The sequence below is a fragment of the Carlito syrichta genome, unplaced genomic scaffold, assembly GCF_000164805.1.
Source record: "Carlito syrichta isolate Samal-C Ts95f unplaced genomic scaffold, Tarsius_syrichta-2.0.1 Scaffold309326, whole genome shotgun sequence".
Taxonomy (NCBI): domain Eukaryota; kingdom Metazoa; phylum Chordata; class Mammalia; order Primates; family Tarsiidae; genus Carlito; species Carlito syrichta.
This window is the reverse complement of record NW_007253422.1, coordinates 436,534-445,300: the sequence shown is the minus strand read 5'-3', so window position 1 is coordinate 445,300 and position 8,767 is coordinate 436,534. Positions and strand designations below refer to the sequence as shown.

The window sequence follows — 8,767 nt, the reverse complement described above, 5'->3', positions numbered from 1 at the left end:
TTTATATAATTTAAATTCTGTTAAATTAGAGCGAAAATACCAGGAAAACCATGTGAGCAAAAGCAGTTAGGCACAATTAACCTTCTTATTTTCATACCAATGAAGGGCAATGGAAGCATGGACAATTTTAGAATAGAATATATTTAAAATGGAGAGTTGAAAGAGTTAATATGTGAAGAAGTACAGCATGAATGTGTGTGTGTGTGTGTGTGTGTGTGTGTGTGTCTATTGGCAGAAGAGAAATCTTAGTAAATTCCTAGCTTTTATCATTGCTTTCCTTTCACTATCCAGTTACTACTCAACAACAACACACTCTCTCTTTTTTTTTTCTCTGAATCTGCGTCTCACTCTGTCACCCAGGCTGGAGTGCAGTGGCACGCTCATGGCCACTGCAGCCTCGACCTGCTGGGCTCAGGTGATCCTTCCACCTCAGCCTTCCGAGTAGCTGGAACTACAGGCATGCGTCACCATGCCAGGATAATTTTTTTTTTTTTGGTTGGAGTCTCACTCTGTCGCCCAGACTGGAGTTGCCCAGGCAGGTCTCGAACCCGCGGGCTCAGGCAATCCACTCACCTCGGCCTCCCAAAGCGCGGGATTACAGGCTGAGCCACCGAGCCCGGCGAGGATAATTTTTTGGTTTATGGTAGAGATGAGGTCTTGCCAAGTTGCCCGGGCCTGGTCTCGAACCCGTAGACTCAGGCAATTCTCTCACCTCAGCCTCCCAAAATGTTGAACTTTGAAAAACATACCTGTTGTATGTCTTTTTATATACCTGTTTATATGTCTTCTTTTGAGAAATGTCCATTCAGGTCCTTCGCCTATTTTAAAATTGGGATCTTTGTTTTCTTGCTATTGAGTTGAGTTCCTTATATATTTTGGATATTAACTCTTTATCAGATATATGGTTTACAAATACTTTTTTCCATTCTATAGGTCTGTTGATTGTTTCCTTTGCTGTGCAGAAACTTTCTAACTTGATGCCATCCCATTTGTCTATTTTTGCTTTTGGGGTCATTCATATCCCAAAAAATCTCTGGAAAGACTGATGTCAAACTTTTTCCTAAATGTCAATCAATGGATGAATTAATACAGAAAATATATAAATAAAAGTATATAAATACACACACACACAATGGAAACTGAGCAGCCTTAAAAAAAGATAGAAATCCTGTCATTTGTGACAACATGGATAAACTTTGAGGACATTATGCTAAGTGAAATAAGCCAGGCACAGAAAGTCAGACAGTGTAGGATCTCACTTATACATAAAATCTAAAAAGTTGAACTCATAGAATCAGGGAGTTGAATGGTGGTTGCCAAGGGCTGGCGGGCAGGGCATGGGATGGGAAGATGATGGTCAAAGGGTGCAAAGTTTCAGATAGACGGGATAAATCCTGGAGATCTATCATATAGCATGGTAATTATAGCTAATAATAATGTATTGTATACTTGAGAATTGCTAAAAGAGCAGAACTTAAATGTTTTCACCACAAAAAGAATGTGAGGTGACAGATATGTTAATTAACTTGATTTAATTATTTCACAATGTATACAAATATCAAAACATCACATTGTAGACCATAAATCTATATTTTTTGGATCAATTATATCTGAATATAGCTGAAAAAATAATAGCACAAGTATACAACAACAATACTACTCTCCTGTCAGCCTCTTCAGTGCAATAAAAAGAGCAGTTATTTGGATTTTCTACAAGAAGTAGGCACACACAGGTATGCTGAGTAGATAAATCATTCAGTCGTATGCAGTTCCACAGACAAGATAGACAGAGCTTCCTTAGTCCTGGTCTGGTATGCTTTCTGTTCATGACTTTCTGAAAAACCATGTCATTATTTTAGTTTTATCTTGTCTGTGTCCATGAAGCAACACAGAACTCCCCAACTCCTGCTAGCGCCTCAATTCCTATTCTGGTTTAGTCAGAAAGGCAATCTAAATACAATTTACTTGTCTTAGCACTGCAAGATTCTAAGATACCTAGAGAAAATTATTTAATAGATTATGATATAATTATTAAGAGCCCCAGCTTTGGAATTAGATATACATGGGGTTCAATCCTGAATCTACCATTTATTAACTGGGTGATCTTGGAGAGGTAACTTTATCTTTGTACATTTCAGATTCCTCATCTTAAGATGTGGGTAATAATGATAACTCCTGAATGGAATGAAGAGAAAGTAATATAGCATATGCAAGCACCTAGCATGATGCCTGGCATTAATAAACACTTGATAACATTACTCATTCCTGTTGATACTTCCTAACTTTGCTTTAGCTGCCTTCATCTTCTATCTGCAAACAGCCTTCTTGCAAACACCACTCTATCTTCTTGTTTAACCAGTATTTAGCCAAACAGCTTTTTTTTAAGATTAGAAAATATAGTTTGTTTAGAAAGTCAATTAGAGAGAGAGAGAGAGAGAAGATTCACCTCCCCAAGGTAGGGGTTTGGGCCAAAGCTCAAAGAACACATGGCCTGGCCAGTGCTTAACAAAACAATGGCCCAATTAGCTTTGGCTATTAATTAGTAACCTGCAGCCTATAGAACCATCTAACATGCCCAAACAGAGATACTATATAAAGAGAAGCACCATATTTTTTACAGTGGAACAAAGACACAAGTTTTAGCCTGTTTCAAAGACTGGAAAAGCCAGAACAGTAGTTCTTCTTGTCTACATTTTCCAGTGCACTTTGCCAGAGTACAAATGCTAATTATTTTTCAAGAAATTCATCTGTTGAAGCAAAGAGCTACCAGACAGCTAGTCAAGCAGCCCACATAGAGTCTCTATTTTTTTCTACCATATAAATCGCTTTCCTGGTGGAAAGTTATTGCAGATGCATAGAAACCCAATCAGGTTTCTAGGAATCATGTAAGAGAGAAAAGTAAGTACATAGGGGGTCGTGTTAAAAAAATCAACCAGGCAGGGCTCAGTGGCTCAGCCTGTAATCCCAGCACTTTGGGAGGCCGAGGTGAGTGGATTGCCTGAGCCCATGGGTTCGAGACCAGCCTGGGCAACTTGGCAAGACCTTGCTCTACAATAAATAAAAAATCAAAAACTAGCTGGGCATGGTATGACACGCCTGTAGTTCTGGCTACTTGGAAAGGTGAGGCAGAAGGATCGCTGGAGCCCAACAGTGAATGTGCCACTGAACTTTAGCCTGGGTGACAGAGTGAGACTCCAACTTAAAAAAAAAATCAACCAACAGATTTATTAAGTTAATTACTCTTTCTGAGTCTTAGTTTATTCACCTGCAAATTAAAGACATAAGACCAGATGATGTCTAATATCTTTTCCACTTTAACAAATTATAAGTTCTGCCTATACACTGTTGGTGGAAGTGTCAACTAGTACAACCTCCATGGAAATCAATATGAAGATTTCTCAAAAAACTAAAAATAGATCTACCATTTAACTCAGCAATCCCACAACTGGATATCTACCCAAAGGAACACAGGTCATTATACAAAAAAGACACCTCCACTCATAGTAAACACTCAATAATATTTATTGCAGCACAATTCACAACTGCAAAGATGTGGGAACAACCTAAATGCCCATTGACTGATCAGTGATAATGAAAATGTGATACACACACACACACACATCATGGAATATTTTCAGTCACAAAAAGAATGAAATGTCTTTTGCCTCAACTTGGATGGAACTGGAGAACTTCACCCTAAGTGAACTAAAGCAGGAATGGAAAACCAAACACTGCATGTTCTCACTTATAAGTGGGAGCTAAGCTGTGGATCTGCAAAGGCATATAGAATGGTATAGTGGACACTGGAGACTCAGAGGGAGAAGGTAGGAAGGGGTGGAAGGATGAAAAAAAATCACCTATTGAGTACAGTGTGTAAAGGTGGGTACTTCACCACTATGCAATGCATCCATGTAAAAATTATTTGTACCTCCCTAAAGCTATTAAAAAGACATTATAAGTTCCTTAAGAATTAAAATAGCCAGGCATGGTGGCTCACACCTGTAGTCCCAGCTCTTTGGGAGCCCAAGGCAAGAGGATTGCCTGAGCCCAGGGGTTCGAGACTTAGCCTGGGCAACATGGTGAGATCTCGTTTCTACAATAAATCAAGAAAAATTAGCTGGGCATGGTGGCACACACCTGTAGTTCCAGTTACTTGGAAGGTTGAGGCAAAAAGATCCCCTGAGCCCAGCAGGTTGAGACTGCGGTGGCCGTGAGCGTGTCACTGCACTCCAGCCTGGGTGACAGAGTGAGACTCTGACTCAAAAATAAATGAATGAATAAATAAATAAATAAAATATTTAAAATAAAACAAGTTGGGACTAGCATTGGTTATCTTAATTTTATAGCTTTCAATATTTTAAAAAATTGTTTTAATAAAATAAAAAATAAGTACAACCAAGTTCATATGCTGGTCTCAATAGGAAGATTATTCCTATTGTGGAAACAAAGTGAAAACTACTGGCTTTAAATATTCTCATCCAGTGAATGTGAATGGAAGGGGCTATTAAAACCTGGTGCCACTACATATATGAATCATCAAACTAAGCCCCCTTGTTCTGACTCTATACTCATTTGACATCTTAGCTTCTACAGGAAGAAAATGCACTATCTAAACATGTTCATGGCATATTTTAAATTAATTATTACAGAAAAAGAACTAGTATACTGAGCTTATCCAGTAGCTTTGAAAGTTTGGTTAATGTGAGTTTATCTTTAAGATATAGATCTATTCTAGATAGGCTAAACCATCAAGTTGTGGAGCCTGCAAGCCTGAGGGCCAAGATCTGGGTAGATTCACCAAGATAAGCTATGACACCCCAGGAGACCTTTTGGGCCCTCATTTACCAGCTTTCTGTAGGAAGTCAGCTTGATATGAGAACCATATGCCTTCTGTGAAGTTTTCAGCAAGGTGAAGAAAATGACATAGCAGTTAAAAAATCAAGCTCTAGGGTAGATAGGCCCAGGTTCCCCCATTTCCCTAATGTAAGCAAATACTTTGTTCATTTTGGGCACATTGTTTAAGCTCTCCAAAGTCTGTTTCCTTGTCTATATAGTGGTAATAATAATACTCCTAATTTACTCCTATTGTTTAATATGCACAGGCATAGTGAGTATAGTGCTGAGAGCATAGTAAACACTCAATAATGTTAGGAAAAAAGATGGAGATTTCTTTTAAGTCTATAAGACAATGCTGGTTCCAATTTGTTCAAGAATATTGGGAAAGTAATATCTAGAATTCAGCTGTTTGGTAACCTCACCTGGAATACTGCTGACCAGCAGAAATTAAGCCCTCAAAGGCCATAAACAGCCACAGATGACGTCACAAAATATTTATGCTCAATACAGCTTACATATTTACTCATAAAAGAAGCTCTTCATGGTTCTTCTTCCATGTATTTCTTTTATTTACCGTTTATAGGCATTTTTTTTTTTGAGTTGGCCACTGCAGCCTTCACCCTCTGGGCTCATGCGATCCTTCCTCCTCAGCATGAGCCACCGTGTTGGCTCTATAGCTTTTTTTTTTTTTTTTTTTGAGTTGGAGTCTCACTCTGTCGCCCAGACTGGAGTGCAGTGGCCGCTCCCAGCCACCGCAGCCTCGACCAGCTGGGCTCCGGTGATCCTTCCACCTCAGCCTTCCAAGTAGCTGGAACTAAAGACGTGCGCTACCACGCCCGGTTGATTTTTGATTTATTATAGAGATGAGGTCTTGCCAAGTTGCCCAGGTGGGTCTCGAACCCGCGGGCTCAGGCAATCCACTCACCTCGGCTTCCCAAGGCATGGAATTACAGGCTGAGCCACTGAGCCCGGCTTATAGCTATTCTTAAAAGTCTGACATCTGACTCAGCCTGTGGCTGCTTAAATTTGTACATTATGAGGGTTAAGAAGACAACACACATGGATAGCTGCTAGGTACTAGATCCTGTAATCTTACAACTGGGGAGAAGACCAAAAAACTACACACACACACACACACACACACACACAAACATACACACAACTAAAAAGCAGAATTATCCATAGCCATCAGTTGGTCAAAGAACCCTACCCACAGACAGAGGTTCTGAAATAATCACTGCACAGCATACAGCAGAAAAAAAAAATCTATCTAAAATATATTTTCTTCTTTTTTTTTTTTTGAGTTGGAGTCTCACTCTGGCACCCAGACTGGAGTGCAGTGGCCACTCCCGGTCACCGCAGCCTCGACCTGCTGGGCTCTGGCGATCCTTCCGCCTCAGCCTTCCACGTAGCAGGAACTAGAGGCGCGCGCTACCATGCCCGGCTGATTTTTGATTTATTGTGGAGACGAGGTCTCACCAAGTTGCCCGGGTGGGTCACGAACCCGCGGGCTCAGGCAATCCACTAGCCTCAGCCTTCCAAAGTGCTGGGATTACAGGCTGAGCCACCGAGCCTGGCCCTTTGTCTTCTTAAAGAAGTAAATAAAATAATATATGCAACAGTGTTTGGGGGAAATGTAAAGTTCAAAATATAAATATGTGAACAATTATCATAATTGTTTCTTAATACTATAAGGGATTGGCAGTAGTGGGAAACTGCCAGGGGAGGGAGGGGTATAGATCATCAACAAGGGTACCTGTATAATGAACATTTGTATACCTAACCCTGAATTGTACCCCACATCTTTTAAAATAAAACAAACAAACAAAAAAACCCCAAATACAAATATGCTATTTTCTCCCCATGAAGTCCAATCTATCTTGTTTATTGCTACATGTGCCTCACAGGGCCTGGCACAGCATACATATTCAAGTAATACTGGTTGAATAAATGAATAAGAGCAACTTAAACTCCTTTAAATAATTCATGATCATTATTACAGCAAAAATTACTGAAACTATGCTAGAATTAAATGAAAGCTATGTGGCATGTAGGACTATTTGCTCTTCCACAAAGTGGTTTTTCTCCCAGGCTTCCCTAGAATTTTAAAATATTTCATAGTTTTTCACCTCCTTTTTGTGTATGAGAATGATTCTTCAAATAATGGAAAGGGGTAAATTTAAGAAATTTTTTTAAAGGAAAAATAACATTTTTATTCTGTATCAAGGAGAAAATGAAAGAATACGAAGTATCCAGGTGGGAACTCCTCACTAAATATAATTTGTACTTCAAGCCCTTTTTATGGCAACCTATAAATATAAATTTTAAAATCACATGAATAACTGTATCTACTTTCGGTTCATCTGAGGTGGTCTCTGCTTGGCAACTGCATCTTTTCTTTGAAAATAATGGGGCTAAAAGGAATGTATTTCCTTTAAGCTCAATGGGCTCTCCTCATGTGGTCTGAATATACAGTGAAAGGGTTCCAAGTAGCGAACAACTTCAGTTCTGATGAAGGAGTTTTATGATCAGTGAACACAAATCATAGGGAATCAGTTGAACTTCTTCTGCTTCAGCCTTGGAAATGCTGTAATTTCCGCTGCATCGTCACCTCAGGTGGAAAGAGTGATCTTCATTCCAAGACATTTCTTCAAGATATACTTGAGCCTCTACTGGTCCCATATTTCTTAGGCCATCTTCATTAAGATGAGTTTCTGATACTTTTGCTTCAGGTGGGAGGGACCTGCAATCGGTCTGCCCCCAGGACACTGTACCAATCCTTTCTTCCTAACTGCTAAAGGACCATCATTTACTGAGCCAGCGGGCCTTCTCGGATTCGAAGGCACGTTTCCGGCTTCCTTCTCTTCCTGTAGATGACCTGGGAGGGGTCCTCTGCAAAATGATGTTGGCCGTGACCCCGGCCCGGCAGCCCCACCCACACCACCTCTGGCCTGGGCCTTGGGAGTCCCCACTGTGGCGCCCGCCCAACCCCAGCGGGGACCCTCTCCCGGCTCACCAGCACAGCCACCTACCAACCTTCGCACTATCCCCATACACAAAAATTAACTCCAAATGGATCAGAGACCTAAATGTAAAACCTCAAACCATAAGAACCTTAGAAAATGAAGGACATACCCTCATGGAAATTGGAACTGCCATCCAATTCCTGAACAAAACCAGAAACCCACAGGCCATAAGAGATAAGATAGACAAGTGGGACCTTATTAAACTGACAAGCTTCTGCAAAGCCAAAGAAACCATCAAGAGAGCAGGGAGACAGCCTACAGACTGGGAAAAAGTATTTGCCAACTCCAGGTCTGACAAAGGCTTACCATCTTGGATCTACAAGGAACTCAAACGTGCTGAAAAGAAAAAAACAAACAGCCCCATTATAAAATGGGCAAAAGATATGAACAGACACTTCACAAAGGAAGACATCCGAGCAGCCAACAAACACATGAAGAAATGTTCAACCTCACTAATCATCAGGGAGATGCAAAGCAAAACCACACTGAGATACCACCTAACTCCAGTCAGAATGGCAATTATCAATAACTCAAAAAATAACAGTTGCTGGAGAGGGTGTGGCGAAAAGGGAACACTTCTACACTGTTGATGGGAGTGCAAACTTGTGCAACCTCTGTGGAAAGCAGTGTGGCGATTCCTAAAAGCTCTAAATATCAACCTCCCATATGACCCTGCAATCCCTCTTCTGGGAATATACCCTGAAGAACTCAAATCACTCTATCAAAAAGATACCTGCACATGAATGTTTATCACAGCATTTTTCAAAATAGCAAGAACCTGGAACCAACCATGCTGTCCATCAAAAGAGGACTGGATTAAAAAAATGTGGTACATATACATGATGGAATACCACGCAGCCATAAAAAAGAACAAAATCCTGAATTTTGCAGCAACCTGGATGGGA

The 8,767-nt window shown here is 40.4% G+C and overlaps 1 protein-coding gene and 1 pseudogene across 1 annotated transcript in view; both read right to left on the bottom strand.

Annotated features, from left to right (window-relative positions):
• The window catches only part of CCDC30 (coiled-coil domain containing 30), a gene marked incomplete at its 3' end in the record, with an annotated part of 169,763 nt that overhangs the window by 71,960 nt on the left and 89,036 nt on the right, over positions 1-8,767 (bottom strand). The window lies entirely within an intron of this gene.
• LOC110596467 lies at positions 7,339-7,645 on the bottom strand (annotated as a pseudogene).